This window comes from Girardinichthys multiradiatus, chromosome 8 (assembly GCF_021462225.1).
Source record: "Girardinichthys multiradiatus isolate DD_20200921_A chromosome 8, DD_fGirMul_XY1, whole genome shotgun sequence".
NCBI classification, from domain to species: domain Eukaryota; kingdom Metazoa; phylum Chordata; class Actinopteri; order Cyprinodontiformes; family Goodeidae; genus Girardinichthys; species Girardinichthys multiradiatus.
In genome coordinates, this window is record NC_061801.1 from 27,367,892 (window position 1) to 27,395,130 (window position 27,239).

Below are 27,239 nucleotides of genomic sequence, written 5' to 3' on the forward strand. Positions count from 1 at the left end.
GTCAAAGGCTGCAGCGAGAAAACGAATGTTTGTGCCTGTGTGAGTAAATATGAGTGACAGCACCCCAGAGACTGCACTCAGCCTCTCCAACTCCTGCAGACCTTGCAGGTTAGCAAAGTCAGGATGCAGCTGAATGTGCCCTTGGCGCACGACTGTCTTCAAAAGTGTGAACTACACCAGATGGCACCTTGCAGATGTGTGTTTCTGTATGTTTGACATTCAGCTGATGACAAGGATAATATAAACACTCGAGGATCAACATGGCACTAAAACTGCGACCATCTGGACAAGAGCTGAAAAACATAAACACAAACCTCTCTTATTCTGTTAATTCTTTTTTATTCCTCACATTGCTCTACTTTTGTTTCTAGCTCTTTGTAGTGCCGCCATCCATCATCATTAGGGGGCAAACAGATGACCTGTCTACACACCGTCCCTGCACTCTCTGGAGAGGAAGATGACGAAGGTAAGGCGCACTGTGAAGGTTTTATTTAAGGGTATAAAAGAAGCCCTAAAGAAAAAGGGGAAATATTAAGTAACTTAAAGTTATAGCAACTAAACCTTCATATTTAAACTTTACATTTAAAACTAATTTGATTGAACTTTTACTTAATGACCAGTTTTTATTAGACTGCTTCTTTCTGTCTATATAAACTTCAGCCAGTGTTAATTTTATTCAAACTTCATACTTCTCTGTAATGTTTCCCGACAGTTTAAGCAAATGAAAAGAGCAGATTCCAACTTTGTTTTAACTCAATGCTACCATGAACATTTACAGTAACTGAGTACTGCACTTCTGACATTAATGTGCATGTTGTCCTGTTAAAGGGTGCGTTTGCAGACCAGTTGGTAGTATTGGCTAATAACAGCACTTTCATGTTGGCTGTAACATCATAATGACCATACATGTCATTCCTTAAAATGAACTGTGCAACAAATGACGTTAAATCATTTCAGTACCAAATTAAACATACCACCAATGCCTTAGTCTCTTAATGTTAAGTTAGTGTTATTATATCTGTTTACAAAATAAAAGCACAACTTCTAGATTTTTGTTTCTCCCCAGAAGTTCAATATTCTTTCTAATTCACTCATTACATTACTCTTAGCTCTTTATTTTTCTTTAACAATGCGCCTTGGAACATGTGTTCTGTTTAGACATAAAACTTGTATTTACAGATTTACTACCTGGTGACTTAATAATGTTGCAAATCCTCCAACCCAAAGCAAGAAAAAGAAAAGCTTCTGAATCATATATAATGTGCTGTATAGAGTAATGGGGCAGAACAACCTGAACATTAGGAACAACAGATGTTAACTAAATCTTCACACACTGTTCTTTAAAATGTTATCCTTTTAAAAAAAACTAACAATAGCTGCAAACCTATTTCTACTATCTTTCATTGAATGTAAATTAATTTTTATACCTTGTTGGGAACAAACTATAACTTACTTTTTAAATCAGTCACAACAGGTAATGGTGTTCTTTATATGTTAAATCTAAATTTTTAACGTGCAGCTCTTCTGTGTTATAGGCAGACTAGACAGCATGCATCCAATGTCAGAATGCTAATTTAAGCCAGATAGTAAAGACTTGTCTTAGACTTGCTTCAGCTGACTATTACTGCTTTCTTTTTGTTCCTGAAAATATTTATTCAAGATTCTACTCAAACTTTTATTTCAATATTCAACAATGCGGGCTCCATTCTGCGTCAAACAGACAAGGTAGCTGATTGATCTTTAAATTTCTCAAGGAGAACAGAAAATCAAAGACAACAAAGCTAAATATAGAAATGAGAAACATAAGAAAAAGGTGATAAAACACAAAGGGATGGGAATCATTAAGATGAAAGAGGAGTGGAGTGAAGCATACGGATGTTGGGAGGACGATCAGAGGACAAACTATCGTCTCCTGGTAATACATAAAAATAACTCTGCTGCTGCTTTCTTGCTGCGATGTGTGGTGGAGGAGCTAACTAGGTCAGAAAATTCCCACTGAAAGGGAGGCAAGAAGTAGAGGTATCACATTGATTCGGCCTGTGGTATCAGTCTGAGACAGAAGTCGGTGCCTCCTCACTAAAAGCTTTTCGTGATGAGGCGTGTCCCTTCATGCTTCTATTTCCCACACTATATTTGCATAACAGTTAAATTTACCTATTCATTCTACTAATAACTTACTGTACCACCAGCAACATTTCACTCCTCCATTTCCACCCTTCTCGTATTGTTCAAAACCCTCTTCTTTTACCCTTTCTGCTACTAATTCATTAACTTCAAAACAGCCACTGAATATTTTTTTTAAAAAGCACAAAAGTCAGTGCATAATCTTAAATGATTCAATAATGTGGAAGGTAAAACAAAATGAAACTGTCGACCTGTAGTTTACTGAGACACTAGTGGGAATACTTTGAACTTATAGAACAGTGTCTATGTATGTTATGTTCAAATTAAGAAAGTCCCAATCAGGATTTCTTTTTCCCCATAACCAATAAGAGTCCTGTGTTGGTAAATTCCTTAACAGGTATTGACCAATAAAGAGTCCCAATTTGGTGCTACACTAAAATCAATGCCATGTACATCCTGAAACCCCAGTACCTTTAAATAACATTACATTTCATCATTACATGGCCTGCATTCATATTTTGCTTCCGTTTTACTTTTTTTATTCAGCAATAATGTTTTCTGGACAGTGGCAGATATTCTGTGCGTTACTAATTAATATTAATTAGTGTCAATTCATTTAGCAGCTAGTAGGAGCCTTATTTTCATTTGGTTTAGAATTGTTCTATAGAGATTTTGCCCCCACCTTGTCTTTATGTTATTAAGCCCCTCCTTAATTTTATTCTTAATTATTCCATTAACACTCAATAAAATATTTCTATGCATAAAATAATACATAGTATTACACTAAAACACAAGTTTGAATGATGTAGCACAGCATTAAAATGCCATCACTTTCAGACATTATTCTCGTTGGAGTACTTTGAAGCAGATTAACCAAATATAAGCATGATAACATCTAAAGTCCTTTTAAATGTTTAATTGCTTTAGGGAATTCTTTTTAAAACGGATTGCAGATTACTTGCTTACATAACAGCACTAAACACACTGTTTGAGTTGCTTTTGAAAAACGTTTGATATTTGAGATTTACTTTGTAGCCTTTTAAACCTTCTCTTTTGTATTTTCTAATATGAATAAATGCAATCTCAAGCACCAAATACTGCATGGTGTGCTGCGATTCTGATTTTTCACTGCTGCCCGAGCAACGTCTGAAGCGAGAATTACTCATAAACTAAACAACGCGTTGTTCCGCATTTCAGAGACTTAATTATATCTTCAGTGATGAAGAATACTGTAAGCCTGCTAAGCGTTGTGGTGACTTATTGGCAGACTGTTACACATTGATCATTAGAAGAATGTGTGTAGAGGAGATACCCAAATCTAGACTAATGAAAATATTTTTTGGGGGAATAGTAACAATGTAAAAAAAGCCTTTACAAAATCCCCTTTTGGGGAATCTTGCCAATATAATGCATCAGACTTGACAAAGCTAAATACATTTAAAATAAGTTCAGAGCTTAAAATCATTAAGACTTGAATGGATTAACCTGCTGTGCCTGTTCAAAATGGGCAGGGCTGATCTCAGCTGGCTCATTGGTGGCAACAGAAATAGCGAGAGCTGACCACAGCATAAGTGGAACACAGCAAGGTTCTTTACACTTTAACCACCTGCTGGATTAGGGCTTGTAAAAAATAAAAAATAAAAAAAACAAGCAGATTTTCAAGGAGTTACACATCTACTTTTACAGGGAGAGCAGCAAGTAAATCAAACTGTGACATCATGTTGCAATGGTGCATTACAGCCTTTTGAAACGAGGCCATAAAGTGTAAATTTGATCAATTTAATCAATTGATAACACTGTCCTTATTATGCCGTTGCATTCAGTTAAAGAAACACTACACTACAGTGTTGTAACAGCAGATCTTTAACTGCAAGAAAAACACTGAGGGTCACTATTAGGAAGCACCACATAGGTACTAACTTACTTTTGCATGTGTAAGTTTCCCTTGCTTAATATTTTACCGAAATATAAGAAAGAAAATTTATACTATAACTTTATTTTACACAATCAATTAAGTTCCAGTTATTTCCCATTATAAGAGATTATTGGCAAATGCAAACAGTACAACAATTGACTAAGCAGCTGATGTACATTTCAGAACAAAACAAAGCTAGGCATTGTTTAGAATCCAGGAGCTGCAAAGTTGAGAGTCCAAAAGTATTAAGCAATAAAGGCAGTTTATGGCTGACCATGGAGTAGCAAATCTAAAATGCTATTCTTTAGAGAAACTTTGCCCTTTGATAAAAATCTTGCATTGCATAACACAGATACATATAAGTCATAACAAATTCAAGAAGCCCCCTCAAATGTGATGTACACACAGTAGTGTTTAGACCTACACATTACTCAGACACATTTACAAGAGTGATATCTGACAACAGCTAGAATTAGATGTACACGGCTTGAAAAAGCTGTTCAGCCGGTGATAATGGCTCTGGGTGCTGATATGGCAGTACAGTTTACAAAAACTTGCTTTATCCTGGGAGTAGAGGAGATAGGAAAGCAGAACCTAAACAATCTCACACTGACTGATTGAAGCAGATATGTTTATGCACTGGACAACAGCTGAAAAAAAACACTGAAAAATGTGACTATTTTTCATGCTGTAAAGAATAGGCAGGCATGTGTTGGCAAGAGATTCACGCAGAATGATGAACTGTATTTAAACAGTTATTTTAAAATTAAAAGAACACTATGGTTGATTGGAGCCTTTGTTCAGCCATCAGACTGAAAGTATAAAGCAACAGGTGGGGAAGGGGGAACACTGCATTACCCTATGCTTCAAACAGCCAAAGTAAAATCTGGTCATTTCAGCACCTTGTCTGGCATCTAATTAAAAGTCCTAACAAATTAAAAAGGTTTTTATTAAGGATCATGAATTACCCTGTCTGTAAGCGTATGCATGGTGCTATACAAATAAACTTGCCTTGCCTAATAGTCACTTTTCCTCAAATGCCAAAAGCAATGCAACAACTGACAATGACATCAATTATCAAGTATCAATATTAAGAAGTATCATTAGTTCATGAGAATTACCCATAACTGGAAAATACTGTGGATCCCTCTCTGTCGGAGACTGGGGATTAAAGCAAGAAGCATATTAATAAACCCATAGTAATAACCCAGCTGCCTTCTACATCTTTCATGATCAATAAATGACCTGGTGTTAATTGGGATGCTTTTCAAATAAAACATTTGCTCACAATAAACAGGAAAAACAAATCATGTTTTGTGACAGAGAACTAATTTCCTGTTCATTCTCTCCTCCTTTCTGTGATACAAAACGCTGCAAGAATGTTAACACTGGATGTATCATCCAAAAGTTATGTTGCTGAAGTTGTGCACAAATACATTTTAGACCTCAGTGATATTCAGGACGGCAGACAGCTTTATTCTGGGCAAACTAATGAAATACTATATTTAAATTCCTTGAGATGTCCTAATAACGCAGATGTCCTGGGCTCCGTGAGGGTCGTTTGTCACATTAAAAGTACATTTTCACAATAACAACTTTTAAGCAGGTATTAAACATACTTTCTATTTATCCCACATTTCCTCATTAAACATATTTTTTATTGGTATGATATAATATTCTAATATTAATTGCTGTGTTTTCATCAGCTGTAAGCGGAAAATAATCATAATTAACAGAAATAAAGGCTGGTGGCCGCGAGTTGATTTTCAGAATCATCATGATGTGACCCCTGAGGGGTACGGAGGGCCAAAAGGGACAAAATTGAATAAATATATTTATCATGAAACAAATAAATGCACCATTAAATGTCCCATTAAATAATTAAATGTACCATTTATTTATTTAATACATTATTAAATAATTAAATTCACCATTAAATTATGAAACACACAATAATTGTATCTCATTAAATAATTAAATATACAATGAAGAAATTAAATAATTAAATATTAAATTAATCATTAAATCTTTTTTGTATTCATGTAAAAGTTTTAATGGGTTGCCATTGTCTGGCACTATTATTTTGGGGATCATTGGCAGAAGAGTTTGGAAATGCCAAAGCTAGATGACTATTATGTAGAGCGAATATGTAGAAGTAGCTAAAAGAAAAAGGAGTTGCCGAACACTATTGATGTTTGCTTTATACAGAACTTGTGCAGTGCAGTGGCAAAAGTTTCAAAGGCTTTTAGTGTGAACTGATGCAGACAGAAAAGGTGAACCAAGAACAAGAGGTGGTGGCCATTTGTTCATCATCAGAGGTTGGCAAGTGGATCTGAGAGCAACACCAAACCCAACTGTACCTGGTTGAATGGAAAACTTGTAGTCGGGGATTGAGTTTGAAAACCACTGACCTAAAGTATATGACACCACCAATTTTCAAATATCAGATAGGTCTACTCTGCTCCTCTGTTCCTGGCTTAGAACAAAAATGATTAAATACTTCTATTAGACAATAAAATCCTAAATAGATCCTCCCTACAAGGTATTTAGAGAAACTTCAGGTAGGAGCCACACACATTTCAGCTTAATAATAATTACAGCATCTTGTATAATAGTCCTGAAGAAAGCCAACCCATCCAATATTAGATAAGAGAACCAAAAGTAGTTTGCACAGAGGCTCATTACTCACCAAAACAGATATTTTTAGCCACACAAAGAGCAAACACCCACCAGTAAACAAAATCATTCAATACATTGTTCTACTTTCTGCTAAACCAGATCAAAGTTTCTCAGAAAGCGGAAATAGCAACTAAGCAAACATACAACAGTTTAGAGACACTCGAGCAGCTTGCAAAGCTCCCGCTGACCAGTCACACCAGGGTCTGATTTAGGAGGATGTGGCCTCTAGCCACCAGCAAGTTTTGGGGCCCCAGGCAGAAGTTTTAGCAACTCATAAAAATGACAAAAGGTTGGGTTGCTTAAGCACAAATATTCTTCACGGTTTCTAGACTTTTTCCCAAAACTATTTTTTAATTCGTCTTTTCTAAAAAAATTTTTTAAATCCAAATTCACTAAAATACATAAAAAAAATAATGTGTGAAGATGTTTTATGAAGCTTGTTTAGGATAAAGGTGCAGACTTTAGTGGATGTTCTCTGTAGAACCTCTGTTTATTTTGAAAACCTACCTTTTCTTTAGCTTTGTGTTCTATTACCTTAATGTTTTCCTGTTTGCCGCTGCTACTGTGTTCCTTGTCACCTTTTCGCTTTCAGTCTTGATTATTTCTTATGGATTGTGTCTCTGGTTTTTGTACTTCTGTGGTTTCTGTTTTCTTGCTACCCTGGTTTCCTCTATGTTTTATAAGCAATTTTCTACCTTTTCCTCAGTTCAACTTCAGTTTCTTGCCTTCGCTCACAGCCACACCAGCTTAAATATCTCTCACTCAGTCAGTCTGGTTAGATCCTCCTGTCAATGCAAACAGCCTGTTCTCCTTGAAGTCCTCTTGCTAATTATTATTTTTGGCTCCCCTGGGCTTTAGTTTTTGTAAATTTTCGAATTTCCTTTTTTAAGTTAATACATTTTTTTCACCTGTATGCCTCTTCCCTGCATATAGGTCCTGCTATTGACTGTTTTGTAACAGAATTACTGTAAAATAGGTACAGGGGTTGGACAATGAAACTGAAACACCTGTCATTTTAGTGTGGGAGGTTTCATGGCTAAATTGGACCAGCCTGGTAGCCAGTCTTCATTGATTGCACATTGCACCAGTAAGAGCAGAGTGTGAAGGTTCAATTAGCAGGGTAAGAGCACAGTTTTGCTCAAAATATTGAAATGCACACAACATTATGGGTGACATACCAGAGTTCAAAAGAGGACAAATTGTTGGTGCACGTCTTGCTGGCGCTTCTGTGACCAAGACAGTAAGTCTTTTTGATGTATCAAGAGCCACGGTATCCAGGGTAATGTCAGCATACCACCAAGAAGGACGAACCACATCCAACAGGATTAACTGAGGACAAGAGGAAGCTGTCTGAAAGGGATGTTCGGGTGCTAACCCGGGTTGTATCCAAAGAACATAAAACCATGGCTGCCCAAATCACGGCAGAATTAAATGTGCACCTCAACTCTCCTGTTACCACCAGAACTGTCCGTCGGGAGCTCCACAGGGTCAGCTACACGGCCGGGCTGCTATAGCCAAACCTTTGGTCACTCATGCCAATGCCAAACGTCGGTTTCAATGGTGCAAGGAGTGCAAATCTTGGGCTGTGGACAATGTGAAACATGTATTGTTCTCTGATGAGTCCACCTTTACTGTTTTCCCCACATTCGAGAGAGTTACGGTGTGGAGAAGCCCCAAAGAAGCGTACCACCCAGACTGTTCCATGCCCAGAGTGAAGCATGGGGGTGGATCAGTGATGGTTTGGGCTGCCAAATCATGGCATTCCCTTGGCCCAATACTTGTGCTAGATGGGCGCGTCACTGCCAAGGACTACCGAACCATTCTTGAGGACCATGTGCATCCAATGGTTCAAACATTGTATCCTAAAGGCGGTGCCGTGTATCAGGATGACACTGCACCAATACACACAGCAAGACTGGTGAAAGATTGGTTTGATGAACATGAAAATGAAGTTGAACATCTCCCATGGCCTGCACAGTCACCAGATCTAAATATTATTGAGCCACTTTGGGGTGTTTTGGAGGAGCGAGTCAGGAAACGTTTTCCTCCACCAGTATCACGTAGTGACCTGGCCACTATCCTGCAAGAAGAATGGCTTAAAATCCCTCTGACCACTGTGCAGGACTTGTATATGTCATTCCCAAGACGAATTGATGCTGTATTGGCCGCAAAAGAAGGCCTTACACCATACTAATAAATTATTGTGGTCTAAAACCAGGTGTTTCACTTTCATTGTCCAACCCCTATATTTGCACTATAGGTTATAATACCAAGAAAGACTCATGCCTAGTTCTGTATTGGTTATCTACAAAAAAATTCAACGAAATAAGATCCCTCACAGTGATATGAACTTGGAACTTGCAAAACACTTAATCTGAAAAATGTAAATTTTTTTTAAAGCAGAAAATACCTGTTTTTGGGCTTGAAAAACATCATTGCCCAGAAGTTACTGCCCCTTGCTTGAAGTCAGTGTTACCAGCAGTAGTTACCGTACTGATATTTTACAAGTTCAGAAAACACTTTTATTTAGTACATTTACAAAATAAACTAAATTTTGTGGGGCCAGCGGCCTTTATTAACAGTAATTAAACAGAAACGGGTGGAAAGAGAAGGGTGGTCAGTGATGGGGTTGGGGGCTACTTTAAGCAATTGGGAATTGATTCCCGGACTGCCTCCATTGATCAGAATATTTAATCACAACCATGTATTAAAACTTGGCCTCGACAACCAACATTGCATCAATAATAGAAATTTAGTACATCAGTTTTATTTATGCAGCAGTCACTTCGCTCCACAAACATCAGCATCAAATAACTTTCAGACAACGTTGCAGCTTAACACAAGTAAGATTTTATATTAAATGTTCCTATAACTCTGAAGTCTCTCAGGAACCTTTCTGTTTTTTTCACTTTCGAGCTAAAGCACGGTTTGTCTTTCAGCTCAGTAAAGCCTTGCTTTTCCTTCCACATTGTGACTGGAAAACAAGGTGAGGGAGCCTTTTACTGTCAGCCAGCTTTGCCAACATCATGACAGGATGTCTCTGAATTGCTGCAGGGAAGTTGGCAAACTGTTCAGCCCTCTTAGAAAGCTGGATCTCCAACCATGTGGAGCATTTGTGAAGGAGGATGCTGACCTGAAACCCACACTCTCTCCGTGTGCAAGCTAGTGTAGGTAGACCAAATATAAGCAAGTAAGTATGTTGTCCTTACAGTGTCACAGAGGCTGATGTTTGTTTGCAGCAGAACTCGCCTGGCTGGTAACATAGCATCCTGTTGCAGATACTTTATTTAGACAAGTCTTTACCAAACTGATTATATAGTAAGTTTCTAATATGGGATCCAAGTATACACTGGTATAAACACTATGGACGTGTCCAGCCATCATGTTGTTCAGGAAGGAGAAACGTTCTGTGTCTCAGAGATTAATGTGTTTTGGTGTGAAATGTGTGCATCAACACCAGAAAAAAGCAAAAGACCTAGCGAAGATGCTGACTGACAGTGAAACATCACTACATTTGAAGAAAGAGGGGCCTGAGAAGACGGTCCAAGATGTAAAGTAAAAGGATTCCACCATCATGTTACGTGGGTGTTTTGCTGCAGAATCGACTGGTGCACTTCATAAAACAGATGGCATCATGAGAATATCACAATGTTTGGAAATACTGAAGCAACATTTTAAGGAATGAGCCAGAAGGTTAAAGCTTGGTCACCTAAATCACTCTTAGTATCCCACCAAGTTAATTTACTATCAGACAGTGAAAAAAATGTTTCTGTCTTCATACGGTGTATGTAAACATCTGGTTTCAACTGCACAAGGCACTGATTTCATTCATTTTAATGTAGTATTGAGACTCAATCAGCAAAGGCCTGAACTTCATAATCCTGGCTTGAATATCTTTGATATGCAATTATGTATTAATACTGGAAATCTTTCACCACCTGCACAAAAAAAACACAAGCAGTGAACCAATTTAAATGTGAATAAATATATCACAACAGCTTAATTTCAGCAGGCTAAAAATATCAATAAAAATGCTTGAATTAAAAAAATAAAGTGCATTGAACATCATAGGAAGCTGATCATCAAATCAACTTAAACATAAAAGTACATTTTATCTTGAATTAAAAAAATTAAATGTATTGAACATCATAGGAAGCTGATCATCAAATCAACTTAAAAGTACATTTTCTCTATAAACCCTGAATTTTCCATTTTTAATACACAAAATAGACCTTTTAATGTGTATATCTCCATTATGTTTTCAGTAATGCATGTTTACCAGTTGCACACATCAACCTATGGAAAATAGGTAAAAGAAAGAAGATTTCTGTATATTTACTTTCTGGCACAGTGAAATACTTGTATTGTAACATCACAATGCAAAATAACAACAACTAGCTTCATTTTAGAAGGCACTAATGATGAAAAATTGTATTTTGGCATTAGATAGTTTAGATCGACAGAACAAAGACGCAGTGATATGGCTTATTAATTCAAGAAAAACCACATGAAGAAGATTCTTGCTTAAAAACAAACTCATCCTCCAGCCTTTCAGCTAAAAACACATGCACACAGGCCACCGACAGAATGGTAGCTGTGGATGCACTAGTCACACACACTGGTGATGTGTGTGCTGGAGTGAGAAGATGAAAAGATCTCAGAGGAAATATGGTGGCGTTTCACAGCAAGTGCTGTCGTCTGCTCTCCAGCACGTATGAGTGTGTCAGAAAGAGTTCGCTGCTCTGCTGCATCCTCTGCTATTCATGCTCCTCCTCCCAGCAAGCTCGCCATATATAACAGCATCCAGCTCAGTAGATTTGAGGCAAACATCACAAGCTCAAATCTTTGTTACAGCAACATCGGTGCATCTATAAAGTTATAAAGTGACCAGACACGCAGCAGATTTGGGATCAGATTCATTTTCCAGCTGTTTCTGTGAATAAATAGGAGGTAGCTGCAATTAATAATTTTACATTATTAACAAAAAGCAGTTCTGATCTGATATGTATTAGGTTTTAATGGTGATTCTGGTGTGTGTTACTCAGTGTGCCAGAATCCCATAAATCCCTTTTTATTAGATAAACACCCTCGTCAGAAATCTCCCCAGCATCTCCCCGATAATCTCCATAACCAATTACAGAGTGATCCGCCTCTGCTTAAAATGAAAGCAACCATTAATCTGCTAACCCCAGTCAGTGGGTCATTACAGGGAGAAAATACAGCTTCCAGCCACACATGTGCTGACTAAAATCTCAAAAGATTCTACACATCATGTTTTTTGGTAAACATAGAAAAACGCAGCTGTTACAAAGCAATTATATCACCATAAAAATGGATAAACAGCAACTTAACTGGAATGATCATTCAAAACAAATGAAATGAAGCAGTTTGGTCACAGGTTTGTTATGGAAGAGGAAGCATTTTATTGATACAACTGCAGCTGGATAATTTGTGGTTGTTCCTTTCCCTCTGCATAATTCTCATTGATCAACTTTCTTTGTATACTGCATAAGAGGACAGTGGGTCAACATAAGGAATACCACAAATATTCTACTCTACCAGAGACAAAACAAATAATAAATGAAAACACGTGTTATTTGTCAATATTTATTACTTTAACAGCCTCTCATAAAAAAGTGCTAACGTGAAATCAGCATAGACTACATAAGATCTTCTGTAACTTTCCGTAAGTTAAATTTAAGACTCAAATCATAAAACCATTTTAACCCCCAATACATTATGGCAATACAATCTAAGCCAAAAAAGACTGACTGGATTTTCTAATATCTTTTAACGTTATTGGAATAGATACCATAAAATATTATGATAAACCTTTATGTCATATCTCCTATCCCGACTTAATGGTGCAAATAATAGCTTATTCTTAACTTAACCAATAACGTAACAAAGTTAAATATAACTCGGTCAACTTTTCTTGGAGGTTTTTGGCTCAGGTAACAGGTACATGACTCTAGTGCTTTTACATCTAGACTTATCTGACTTTAAGGCCTTCTTACACAGCATACAGCAAGTTTCATACTGGGTAACTGCTGTTATACCTCGGTGTTCAAGGACAAGGTACAGGATAACAAAACACATTTAGATTTCCGTTACCTAAACTAGGAACATCAAACTCCAAATATATGCCGTAGCGAAATTATAAACTGTTGTCCCAGTTGAAGGAACTCGATTGGACAACTAAATGCTGCCAGCCTACACATGGTTGAATTAAGCCAATTTGCCGACCTATACCAACACCGAGACTGGGAACTATCCCTTCCTACTCCAAACATGGTCTGCTTGGTTTAAATAAATAGCTTGATCTTCCTGGAACTGTGAATGAGGGCAAGCTACGGTTTCCTTTATCTAAGCTTTTTTTGACACAGTAAACGGAGCTGCATGGGACATAAGATGAGGAGGTGATAGGGGAGGATTCTGACTTTCTGCGTGTGAAAGTGAGCATGCATGGAGATGAACGTGTGAATGTTAGGGAGAGAGAGAGAGGAAACAAAATGGAAATAACAGCTTGGCTCTGTGTGGAAATTGGCTATTGTCATATGTTCTTTTGGAATTTGGCCAAAAGAGCATATTCCAGCATTGGGTAGAACCCTATTGGGTAGAACCCTGATGAATGTTGTCCTTATGATGCAAAAGCAATTCAGAATTGTGCTTACTTCCTTAAGAGCTGGTAAGTTGGAAAATGTAATTTTTTCCAACTAAATATTGACTATCTGCACGATTCCTCCCAATTTCCTATCATATGCAATCTTAAAAAGCAGTGATATGCAAGTCAAACAGCCAGAGACTACAGTGTAAAATGAGGAAAGAAAATGCAGCATGAACTAGAGATGCACCAATTATAGACATTTACGGACAGTTTCAGATAACCCATTTTGTAAAGCCAATAACAATTTTAGCTAACCACAATCTCTCCCTCAATAGCAAGGATTTAACAGCATTTAAAACAATGTTTATAGCTCTTCTGATTTGAGCGGCCAAAGCTTTTTTATATAAAGGAACACTATGTGTTTAAAAGTTTCTGTAAAACTGGGTTTAACCATTAGTTTTAAAAAAAGATGAATAAAGTTTACATTTTAGGTTATATTTAGCATCTTCAACCATTGCTAACATTAACATTCCCAGCAGTCTCTGCTTCTATTCCTTGCAAAGTAGACCCTGCCCTAACCCAGATTTTCTAAAGGCTGCCAACATTTCCAAATTCTGTTAGTTTTACAACAGGCAGAGATTGAAAATTCAAAGGGCTAAAACTGAGATAACTTGGTCTAATAGGTGCAGACTTTCTGGCGTCTGCTACAGTCAGTTCCGGGTCTGTTTGCACCTTCGATAGTTCAATCAATTGTTTCAAAATGAAATGAGCAGCACCCATTTAAGTCATGCTGTATGTTGTAGCAACCTGAATTATCAGCTGGCATTCATACGTAAAAAAATCCATCCACGTTTCCTTTTAAATAGCTTATTACATCATTTGTATTTCATTTAACTTCATTCAACACCTCATCAAAAATATGATATATAAAGTATTATGATTGCTATAACCCCAAGTTCACACTGACTACATTCTGTGTCTGCTTCATCATTCCTTGTCAATGTTGCCCTGGATGTGTTTTTGTGTTTAGTATCTGTTCAGGCATCCGACAACAGCTCCGTCATACGTGAATTTTACCCTCGTTGAAATTCAAGCGTTTGTGCTCATTCATCTGTCAGAGATAGACTGCATCCCTATTTCTGATGGACAACGGAAGAGGGCTTTCTGTTATACCACAGTGTGAAATACTGCATTAACTAGAATGGCTTCTATTTGCAATAGAGAGCAAAAAGCACGGAACTTTGAGTCTTCTCTCAGTAACAACTTCAACACTGAAGAATGTTGCTGCTATCGCCGTCTTAAAAAAAGAATGCCTTCTGGGGAATCCAACAGTCCGATCACCAGCCGACTTCTCAGTACATCTCTAGAAGAAAACTCACATTTTAAAACTCAAATAACCAAATTTCTCTTAACCTGACAGATTCAATCGTTCAGGCAAGATGATCATAAGCACATGCATAAACTATAGGCTACGAATTAACAAAGTACCCAACCAAATGGCCTGACATTGGCACCAGCAATTTTACCCTTTATCGGCTCTAATCAGTGATCTGGTTGGCAAATACTGAAAAATCTATTTTTTTTTTCTTAATTAAATTTGTAAAAACTAAGAACTTCTGCTATTTGTAGTCAAAGAAAATATGAACCAGCAGAACATACTTTGATGCACTTTTTTTAGTGCAATAAAAAAAATTCGATAAGGCTTAGGAATGTATGCTTTGATGCACAAATGGGGATTATCTTCTATGATAAACCTTGTTCTTTTAGATTCGAAACAATTTCTTCAATTTAAGAATCAGCAACACATCTTTTCTCTTTATTTGTGATAATCCATTAAAAGAAAATCTAGATCAAAATCAGCCAAAATCATAATTAGCAGGTAAGATCTCCAAGAAACGTGAAATCAAATTTAGCAAGAAAAAGTCTGATAAGTGCATCTAAACTAGGAAAAATTTACAATTTAAGATGACAAAAATTTCTGTGAGATGATACAATGTCTATTGAGAATACACACATGCTGTTCTGATTTGTTTTAACTGACTACATTAATTTAAAAAAAAATATTGGACTGAATCTGCAATTTAATATCTCAGACAAAGCAGTTCTGCAACAAGTACAGTATGAACTACTGACATTTACAACAAGGTCAAATTAAAGCAACAGTTAAAAATGAAACAGCTGATAACACTCAAAATATCTAAATCATTCATTAAGCTAGCTAGCTAGATTATCAGTCAATAGATGCACTTGTAACAGGGCTCTAATAAATGTCAGTGAAATAGACTCTTAGCATGCCCATGCAGCAAGCCATTCAACTCTTAATTCTGCAGATTCTCCAGAACATCTAAATACAATAAACCTGGCAAATCATTTTCTTCATAGTTCATTTCAGGTTCAGTCTTTAGGCGAAACGTGTCAAGCATGGATACAGGGAACCTTACAAGGTCATCTCTCCCTGGTCCCAGCCTCTTTCTGTCCTAACTGTGTCACTTTGTTTTCCCCTCTGCCTTGGATCTCATGTCTCTGTCATTCAGACCTCTTCCTGGATTCCACACAGATGTGAAAGGAAACAGGAATGGCTGCAGCGGCAGTTGGCAGCACAATCTCCGTTTCTTCTCCTCTTGGAGCACTCACACTCAACACACAAACACACGCACAGTCAATATTCCTGTTTTGGTGGCTTTGTTCATTTTGCCAGTTGAGAAGATGTTTCCTCAAACCTGATTAAAGCCATTCCTGTTCCTGCAGATGACATGCAGGGGGGGGGGAATGGGTGTTTGCATGTGTATTTGCATGTGTGCAAGATCAACAACAGAGATAGACTATGGTCAGCAGGATGGATCTAAATCAGCAGAGTGCAGATGGGTCCTTTATTACAGTGAGGAGGAAGAGGAACATTCAAAACAGTAGCACTCTCTATTGCCTGCTGCCCCTTCGCACAGTCACTCCTTTAGCACAGCACCAATGGGACGCCCAACTCCCTGTTGTGCTTACAGAAACCTGGCAGCCAGCTTCCATGTCGCCCAATAAGGAAAGCTTTTGCTAAAGCTTTAGCCAATTGGATTAGAGCTACATTTCCCTGGCTGACAGGATTCCAAATGTGCTGCTGTAAGCTCAAATCTTAGACATGGTGGGAAGACTCATGTTTCACCGATAGGCACTAGAAGTCAAGTGTTGCTGGGCCGTGCAAGAAAAAAATAAAAGAGACATCCTGCGTTTGTTACTGAGATGCTAAACAGTTTGAACAGGGGACAAAACATGAACCTAAGCTGGACCTCTGACAAAAAGCAGACATTGAGGGCTTAAACAAAGAAAGAGCTGAACTAAGTGAGATGTCAGTGCAAACAGACAAGGGAAAACGATGGGAACAAACATGCATAAATTTAGATTCAGATTATTTCCATAACATAATAGCAGTTTTTCCTTCATTTGAAAACTGTGCATCTGTAAGGTTTTGTGATTTTGTTGGTTCTTATCCATGCTCATATTAGTAAAATACATTACCTGATGCTAAAACAAACTGCATGGTGATCGTACATGATTGGACAATATAAGCTTCAAAATTCACACTGCACTGTGTGAGAGTTTTCCATCCAGGGTTCACAATGGCTGGGTGCAGGCACAAGTAGGATCCATTAGTGGAAATTAAACCCATGTCTAAACCCACTGAGGCGATCAATGCAAACTCCTGCTTGAATTACCAGGAATATCAAAAACCAAAGGCTAAAGATAATACATGTAAAAGCCTAGAAAACAGTCTGTAATTTCACTTTGAATATGAGATGTGCTGATGGCAGCAGTTCTTACAGCACCCTGGTAAAGATGTGTAAAAAACACCTTAAAAATTCTTAAAATAAATGTATCTTTTGTTTTTAACTGCAAAACAAATTGAAAATAATAATAAATAACACTATGTAAGGATGGATGAAGACTAAAGATTATCAATTAACCATACCCGATGCTACTGTAAAAAGAAAGATTTATTTGCAGGCTTTTACACATCTTTACCAGCTGTGCCAATATACAGGTCCTTCTCAAAATATTAGCATATTGTGATAAAGTTCATTATTTTCCATAATGTCATGATGAAAATTTAACATTCATATATTTTAGATTCATTGCACACTAACTGAAATATTTCAGGTCCTTTATTGTCTTAATACGGATGATTTTGGCATACAGCTCATGAAAACCCAAAATTCCTATCTCACAAAATTAGCATATTTCATCCGACCAATAAAAGAAAAGTGTTTTTAATACAAAAAACGTCAACCTTCAAATAATCATGTACAGTTATGCACTCAATACTTGGTCGGGAATCCTTTGGCAGAAATGACTGCTTCAATGCGGCGTGGCATGGAGGCAATCAGCCTGTGGCACTGCTGAGGTCTTATGGAGGCTCAGGATGCTTCGATAGCGGCCTTTAGCTCATCCAGAGTGTTGGGTCTTGAGTCTCTCAACGTTCTCTTCACAATATCCCGCAGATTCTCTATGGGGTTCAGGTCAGGAGAGTTGGCAGGCCAATTGAGCACAGTGATACCATGGTCAGTAAACCATTTACCAGTGGTTTTGGCACTGTGAGCAGGTGCCAGGTCGTGCTGAAAAATGAAATCTTCATCTCCATAAACTTTTCAGCAGATGGAAGCATGAAGTACTCCAAAATCTCCTGATAGCTAGCTGCATTGACCCTGCCCTTGATAAAACACAGTGGACCAACACCAGCAGCTGACACGGCACCCCAGACCATCACTGACTGTGGGTACTTGACACTGGACTTCTGGCATTTTGGCATTTCCTTCTCCCCAGTCTTCCTCCAGACTCTGGCACCTTGATTTCTGAATGACATGCAGAATTTGCTTTCATCCGAAAAAAATACTTTGGACCACTGAGCAACAGTCCAGTGCTGCTTCTCTGTAGCCCAGGTCAGGCGCTTCTGCCGCTGTTTCTGGTTCAAAAGTGGCTTGACCTGGGGAATGCAGCACCTGTAGCCCATTTCCTGCACACACCTGTGCACGGTGGCTCTGGATGTTTCTACTCCAGACTCAGTCCACTGCTTCCGCAGGTCCCCCAAGGTCTGGAATCGGCCCTTCTCCACAATCTTCCTCAGGGTCCGGTCACCTCTTCTCGTTGTGCAGCGTTTTCTGCCACACTTTTTCCTTCCCACAGACTTCCCACTGAGGTGCCTTGATACAGCACTCTGGGAACAGCCTATTCGTTCAGAAATTTCTTTCTGTGTCTTACCCTCTTGCTTGAGGGTGTCAATAGTGGCCTTCTGGACAGCAGTCAGGTCGGCAGTCTTACCCATGATTGGGGTTTTGAGTGGTGAACCAGGCTGGGAGTTTTAAAGGACTCAAGAATCTTTTGCAGGTGTTTAGAGTTAACTCGTTGATTCAGATGATTAGGTTCATAGCTCGTTTAGAGACCCTTTTAATGATATGCTAATTTTGTGAGATAGGAATTTTGGGTTTTCATGAGCTGTATGCCAAAATCATCCGTATTAAGACAATAAAAGACCTGAAATATTTCAGTTAGTGTGCAATGAATCTAAAATATATGAATGTTAAATTTTCATCATGACATTATGGAAAATAATGAACTTTATCACAATATGCTAATATTTTGAGAAGGACCAGTATATGGAAGGGGCTGTAGATTTCAAAATGACACTAGGATCTATGTCTATTTTATCTGTGTATCATCATGATACTAATTTAAACAGAAACATGAAAAAATGCTGCACTTGTAAAAAGTAATTCTGATACAACTCAGGGAAATGTAAACAACATAAATAGAAAAACGTTGTGTCAAACTGTCGAACAAATGTCAAACATAGGCACCAAAACTTTGAAAAAAAAAAAAGCAAACTAACATAAAAATACCTGAAAAAAAAAACAAAAAACAACAATCCAGAAATAATTTTAAACAGACAAAAAAGGTTTAACATATTATCATCTAAGCAATGAGGAAGAGTTCAGTGCCAAGTCAACGCTCAGGAGAAATTATCTCCTCGGGTCTGGATTCAAGATGCACCAGTCAGGTTTGTCCTGGCTAACCCCGAGGTCTGACCTCCAACTCCTGCAAAATTTTTTTTGTTTGAAATGACTATAGTGCATTAAAGATAAAAGAAAAAAAAGTGTAGGTGATAGAGGTAATCGTTTTAATTCTGAGAAAATGAGAGAATTACAAACATATCCCCATTTATGCATTAAAGCATTAGTTCCTAACCTTTATGCAACTTTTACAATACAATAAAAGTGCATCAATGTTGGTTGATGCATTCACAGACTGAAAATAGAGGGGATTCCTAGTCTTGATGCTGATCACCGATCAGAGCTTAAAAAAAAGGAAGAAAAGAAATTGGGTGATTCTAATAACTGGCTGATTGGTGCATCTTGAACGGGTCTTTCACCCTATGGTTATGGATGCATACACACCCTCACTCCACGTCTTCCTCTCTCAAACGCACTGGCAAACTCCACTGTATGCAATACAAGAGGAGCATTATACAGCTGCAACACCATAACTCCCTGTTTCTATTCCATAAATCATCTCTATCTAGGCGAGGAAAGCAAGAGCTGGACCTATTTAACAAAGACCCTCTACATTACTACCCTAACTAGCCTAGGTGTGTCTGAGTGTGTTTGCTGGGTCACCTCAAGCACATGAAACTGGGTGGAGCAAACAAAAATAACCCAAAGGCAACAAGGCCATTAGTCAGGCTGGGGGATCACCAGGGACCAGGACCTGATAAACCAGTGCAGACTGCTGGAGCACAGCACATAGCAGCTCTATTAATTAGCCAGTGAATCAGAACAGCAACAAACTGTTGCCAGCCACATACTGTAAACATCAAGCAGGAAAGATCTCATTACACCGAAGCTGGGAGGTTAACAAGTGGATATAGGCTTGTTAGGATCTCCCCCTCAGTTGTTGGAGGAATTAAAAGAACTATAGTTTACAATTACAGCTCAGGTGTTGGTATGCAAACAAGCTGGTTCATCAAGAAAGAGGGGGAGCAGCTCAGAGTTTCATTATTTCATTTCTTCTTTTCAGGCACGCAAAAACAAAAAAAACTGCGGGTATACTTCTGCTGCTGCAGCTGCGTTGGGGAAATGGTTTAACCTCAGAGCCTCAGGAAATTACTTTTAGTTCCCTAAAACTCCGCCCTGACAAGATTAAAACAAACAGAACAAAAACAGGTAACTGGCAACTTTTTTGTGTGTGACACCTAAGTTGGCAGGTGTTTCAAACATCTCAATAGAATAAAAAGACGAGAGAAAAAAAAAAAAAGACCCGATAGATATTTCGCAGTACAGGGCGGAAGTGGCCATACACCTGCAACCGACACTTAAGTAACGTAATCACAAAAACATACAGTCAATAAAAATCCTGCTACAATCTGAACGTTAGGGAAAGTTTAGGTTTTCACTTAGTTTCTCTTTTTACTTTGGCACAAACAAGCGCGAAAGCAAAACAATGTGTAGGATAAAAAAGATCTGAAAATGTTTTATCGGATTTCCATAGCTTTATTAGACATTGGCAGGTGATTAAATTAAATGGCTAATTTCCTGCATTTGGCAAGATTTCCTCACCGGGTGAGAAGCGCGTGCAAACAGAAAAAAAAAAGAGGGGAAAACGGACCAAAAGAAAACATCAAGTCACTTACTGTGCTGGTAGATAGTTGTTGGGAGTCCGTCACTAACAACAGAACGGGGAAAATCCAACTAAGTAATGAAGGGAAAAAAGCTCAGCCCAACAAAATAACAGCGCAGTCCAGTCCCAACGAGGACAAGCCAGACACTAACAGCGCCTTGACAACCGGGGCAGCGAAAGCGAGTCCAGGAGCTATGGTAAACCCACTTATATAATAATTACCACTCTCCAAAGCATTTATTCCACACGTATACCTTTACCACAAGGGGGCGTCAGAAGGGTCGCCCTTTTAAAATAGGTAATTTAGAAATATTCACTTTCCAGTGTTTAAACAGTTTTTTTTATTTAGAAATCAAAAAGAATTTAAAAATTTCACTTTTTAAATTGAAAAAAAAAATTCTTCCACTGACTCGCTAGCAGCTGTGCTACCAGAGGAACGGCAAGACAAGTTTATTTATATAACAAAGTGCTTTACCGAAAAAACAAAGGAACATATGAAAATAAACCAAGCAAAACATAAACACCTGATACATCAAAATATATATGAAATATAAAAGCATGAAACCAGAAGCATAATCACATAAAAGATAGAAAATATTATGACAAAATTTAAGTTAAAAAAAAGTTGTGTGGTGGGAATGATAAAGCAATTTTTGGCCTTTAAGAGTAAGCTGCAGTAAACAGTGATGTTTACACTCCTAAATTAAATGTGCCAACAACAGAGTGCAACCAGCTCAATCTCACAATAAACCAAAATGTCTTGAATGTGACCAGTTTTCGTGGTTGTACTGGCGCAACACTTCACTTCTGAAGAGCCAATCAAAGTCAGAGAAGAGTGGGTCGTTTTGGCCAGCCCAGAACAGCTCCGCATGGCTCTGCGCGTTGTCTGTTGCATTTCCATAGACCCGCTATTGCTCCGCTGAAGGGAACACCTCCTGGAGGCGCGGCTTTAAAGCATCATGTGTCGTGCTGCATAACCCCGAATGAAATACCCAACCGTAAATGTAAAGAAGAAATAACCGAAACGCGTTACAAAAACAAGAATTAACATGTCTATTGCCAGGGGATTAAATCTGCTGACTGCATTGACAATCAGATTTGATGAATAGGATTTTGACATCCGTTTTATTATTATTATTAAAGATTTTACTTTCCCTTTAAGAGACTTTGAAAGATTTTAATTAGGTCTCATTTTATTTCTAATTGTTGTTACCTCTATATTTATTCAGCTGCCGCTGAATATTGCAGTCTCCTATGATCGCCAGAAAAGTTTGCACCTCGTCGTTGCTCCAATGGGTGACTTTTCCGGATAACTGTGCAAACTTCATCATATGTTTCTCTCACTCGCTTGAATGCACATTTGAAAATGCTGGTTGTTTTTTTACACTGGTCGACTCTTACGGCTAGACGCGCACACGGCCAATCAGTGAACAGCCGTTTGTTCACATCACGCACAGTACCGACTCGGCCTGGCTTAGCCCTGTTAAGGAGGTACCAAAAAAGTAGGTACCGGTACTTAAATAACAGTAATGGAAATGCTCGCAAAGCGAGCCGAGTGGAGCCAAGTCAGGCCAAATAGAGCCAGTGGAAAAGGGGCATAAGGATATAAAGATCAAACAATTGTGTGTATGATGCCAACAGGGTAGCCATCATTAGAGGGACTCTTAGAGGCAGATCCCTAACTTCCCGACTGACAGGCAGCAGCAGCTGAGGCTGGAGAGCATCTTCTCTTGCACAAGAACCATCGGCACCGGTGCCCCCCAGGGGTGTGTTCTGTCCCCACTTCTCTTTGTACACAAATGACTGCATCTCACTAGACCGGCAGTGAAACTGCTGCAGTTTGTAGATGACACCACTGTCATTGGTCTGAACCAGGACAATGACAGGTCTGCATGCAGAAAGGAAGTGGATCGGCTGATCCACTGGTGCGGTCCGAACCACCTGGGGCTTAACCTGCTCAAAACTGTGAAGATGACGGTGGACTTCCGGAGAACTCCCCACACACTGCCTTCCCTCACCATCCTCAACAACACAGTTTCTACTGTGGATTACCTCTGGTTCGTAGGAGCCACCCTTTCTCTGAACCTGAGATGGTTTCCACAGATACACTGTTCGAAAGAAGGCTGAGCAGACACAGTACTTCCTAAGGCAACCCAAGAGGTACACCTTTCCACAGGAGTTGCTGGTCATCTTCTACGCTGCCAGTATTCAGTCTGTCCTGTGTTCATGAATCACTAAGTGGTTTGGCTCATCCACAAAGCAGGACAGGTCTAGACTGCAATGAACAATTAAGTCTGCACAGAGGACCATTGGGGCTGACTCCCTCCATCCAGAACTCGTACAGGTCTAGGGTCCGGAAAAGGGCAACTTACATCTCTGTTGCTCCTACCTTAAGGTAAAAGTCTAAATGGTGCATGTCCAGAATGTGCAGGCCCTGCAAAGCGCTATTTGTAAAAACCAGCCACCACAGAGACTGTTTCATTCCCCAGGCTGTCACACTGATGAACACAATGAGCTTGTTACAGTGATCAGCTACAATGCTGTGAAACAAAATAAGCACATTTGCAATATCACAACCAGCCTTTCCTTTCTTCTTCTTTACATAAAAATAGCTGTGCATACTAATCCATGCACATACTGCTCCTTTTATCCTTCTTTTTATTTCCTCTGAAGTTTAAATATTTAAATTGAATGTCTGTACTACGTGAGAGTTAGCAACCAAAGTCAAATTCCTTGTTTTTACACACAATCTTGGCCAATAAAGCTGATTATGATTTATCATAGCACATGTAAAAGTGCTCTAAAAATAAACTACCACTAACTGACTGAAAATGTTAATATGCCAAAAAGTTGAATTTGTAACAGGACCGTGGCTTGATTAAATCCTACAACTGCCTGCCATATTGCCGCCTGCTGATCTGTCCTGTCAGGAGACAACAGAAAGCAAAAGAGAGGGAGTATTTCTCTCGAGATGAATAGAGATTGCGCAGGCGCGAACGAGGTCGAATCATTCCTGTGGAGAAGGACTGAAAATGGCAAGTGCAGAAAAGTGCTGCATTTACCTAATGGGAAAAGCATCAAATAGGGATAACAAAGGGGCATAGCGTGAACGACATCTTATTACTAAACGTTTAAAAATGCTGGATTATAAACAACGAGAATTTGAATCAATTATATGAGATCAATTTGACAACACTGATTTAAAATCAGTCGATGAAAATCAAGCCTTCAACTAAACTTGAGGGTGGTAAAATGTTTGGTTGTCAAATCCTGAAATGACACAGGATAACTATTAGAGTCTGTGCTTAATGGCAATTAGTCAATTATTTATGGTATTAATGGGACGCCTTTGCAAGAGCTATACAATGAATAACAAACTGAGCAAATCATGATTACAAAGCAAAAAGTGGCCCATCTTTATCAAGCAGAATAATTTACCCTTTCCCAGACACTGTTGTAAATAATTTAACTATAAAAGCTTGCCTCTGCTTCCCTGCCTGGCTGCATGCAGCATAAAATAATCCTCTCCGGTGCTCGGCAATCGATCTAAAGAGGGCGTCACCAATTAAAACACATCTCGAGACCAAATTAAGTTCAGTCAACATTCCTGCTGTCGAAAATGCCTGCGACGGGTCAGCCCAGATCAGCCAGGGATTAAGAGGCTTCTGTCAACTATCAATAGCCATGTGCCTGCAAAGACACAAGGGGGTTGGTGGGGGGTAGTGCATGGTGTGGAGCAGGAAGGTGGGGGGCGACTTTTAGTGCAGATCCAGCAGGCAGCCGATGATGCTGTTTGTCCTGTCCGCGGATCGGAGGAGAGAATCACCCATCCAACAGCGGCGACAAATTTTACCTTATACCAGTCATCCTATCCCAGCTCCTTATAATAAAGCCCTGCGAGAGATAGAGAGGAAAATGGTAATTTACCTGTGCGCTTTTCCTCCCGATCAGCCTACTGATATCACTTCACACTCAGTGTTGCTTCCAGGGATGCCGCTCACTCCGAGCTGCTCTCCGCTCAATTTAGACGACTGGGTTTGTTCACGTGGCCGCGCTCTCTGCTTGTAATTGGCGGAGCGGCGCGAGCTGTCGGTTCATGCCCTGCACCTGTGCGCTACAGCGCGGCAGGTATGGGAAGGGAAACCCACTCAGGATCTGTGAATCTTTTAAACTTTCTGAATAAAATGATCAGTTGCAACACTAAAAAGGGGGGCGTTTCTTAGGCTTACCTGCAGTGGTGGTTTTTCCATGAATGGAGCCACGTCCGCGCACCTGAGTCTCCTTCCACTCTCCCAAAAAATGCTTTTATGCAACAATCAAAAAATAAAATAAAATAAACAGTTGGAAGCAGAAAAATAGAATAAGACGTATGAATAGATAGGTAATGGTATTTTGAAATGGGCCATGTGGGCAACTGCCCATGGTGGCAGTAGAAAGGGGCACACAAGGAGGAAATTACAAAAATAATAATTCATGTCAGTTGGCCTTCAGCAAGTTTTTTTTTTTTCCCTTTATGCGTGTGGAGTCAGTTGGCACCCTCTGTTTGCAGATAGATAGATAGATAGATAGATAGATAGATAGATAGATAGATAGATAGATAGATAGATAGATAGATAGATAGATAGATAGATAGATAGATAGATAGATAGATAGATAGATAGATAGATAGATAGATAGATACAGGTCCTTCTCAAAATATTAGCATATTGTGATAAAGTTCATTATTTTCCATAATGTCATGATAAAAATTTAACATTCATATATTTTAGATTCATTGCACACTAACTGAAATATTTCAGGTCTTTTATTGTCTTATTACGGATGATTTTGGCATACAGCTCATGAAAACCCAAAATTCCTATCTCACAAAATTAGCATATCATTAAAAGGGTCTCTAAACGAGCTATGAACCTAATCATCTGAATCAACGAGTTAACTCTAAACACCTGCAAAAGATTCCTGAGGCCTTTAAAACTCCCAGCCTGGTTCATCACTCAAACCCCCAATCATGGGTAAGACTGCCGACCTGACTGCTGTCCAGAAGGCCACTATTGACACCCTCAAGCAAGAGGGTAAGACACAGAAAGACATTTCTGAACGAATAGGCTGTTCCCAGAGTGCTGTATCAAGGCACTTCAGTGGGAAGTCTGTGGGAAGGAAAAAGTGTGGCAGAAAACGCTGCACAATGAGAAGAGGTGACTGGACCCTGAGGAAGATTGTGGAGAAGGGCCGATTCCAGACCTTGGGGGACCTGCGGAAGCAGTGGACTGAGTCTGGACTAGAAACATCCAGAGCCACCGTGCACAGGCGTGTGCAGGAAATGGGCTACAGGTGCCGCATTCCCCAGACCTGGGCTACAGAGAAGCAGCGCTGGACTGTTGCTCAGTGGTCCAAAGTACTTTTTTCGAATGAAAGCAAATTCTGCATGTCATTCGGAAATCAAGGTGCCAGAGTCTGGAGGAAGACTGGGGAGAAGGAAATGCCAAAATGCCAGAAGTCCAGTGTCAAGTACCCACAGTCAGTGATGGTCTGGGGTGCCGTGTCAGCTGCTGGTGTTGGTCCACTGTGTTTTATCAAGGGCAGGGTCAATGCAGCTAGCTATCAGGAGATTTTGGAGCACTTCATGCTTCCATCTGCTGAAAAGCTTTATGGAGATGAAGATTTCATTTTTCAGCACGACCTGGCACCTGCTCACAGTGCCAAAACCACTGGTAAATGGTTTACTGACCATGGTATCACTGTGCTCAATTGGCCTGCCAACTCTCCTGACCTGAATCCCATAGAGAATCTGTGGGATATTGTGAAGAGAACGTTGAGAGACTCAAGACCCAACACTCTGGATGAGCTAAAGGCCGCTATCGAAGCATCCTGGGCCTCCATAAGACCTCAGCAGTGCCACAAGCTGATTGCCTCTATGCCACGCCGCATTGAAGCAGTCATTTCTGCAAAAGGATTCCCGACCAAGTATTGAGTGCATAACTGTACATGATTATTTGAAGGTTGATGTTTTTTGTATTAAAAACACTTTTCTTTAATTGGTCGGATGAAATATGCTAATTTTGTGAAATAGGAATTTTGGGTTTTCATGAGCTGTATGCCAAAATCATCCGTATTAAGACAATAAAAGACCTGAAATATTTCAGTTAGTGTGCAATGAATCTAAAATATATGAATGTTAAATTTTCATCATGACATTATGGAAAATAATGAACTTTATCACAATATGCTAATATTTTGAGAAGGACCTGTAGATAGATAGAT

General features: G+C 39.1%; 1 protein-coding gene across 5 annotated transcripts in view; it reads right to left on the minus strand.

The window, feature by feature from the left end:
- The window catches only part of LOC124872341 (spermatid perinuclear RNA binding protein), a 119,561-nt gene extending 94,541 nt beyond the window's left edge, over positions 1–25,020 (minus strand). For 4 of the 5 annotated variants that reach the window (XM_047372221.1, XM_047372223.1, XM_047372219.1 and 1 more), the window contains exon 1: positions 20,992–21,152. The gene's annotated coding sequence lies outside the window, so the exon portion shown is untranslated. Of the gene's footprint in view, positions 1–20,991; positions 21,153–24,905 lie in introns of those variants that run through there. The other variant, XM_047372220.1, reaches the window with a different exon arrangement.
- Positions 25,021–27,239: the final 2,219 nt, after the last annotated feature.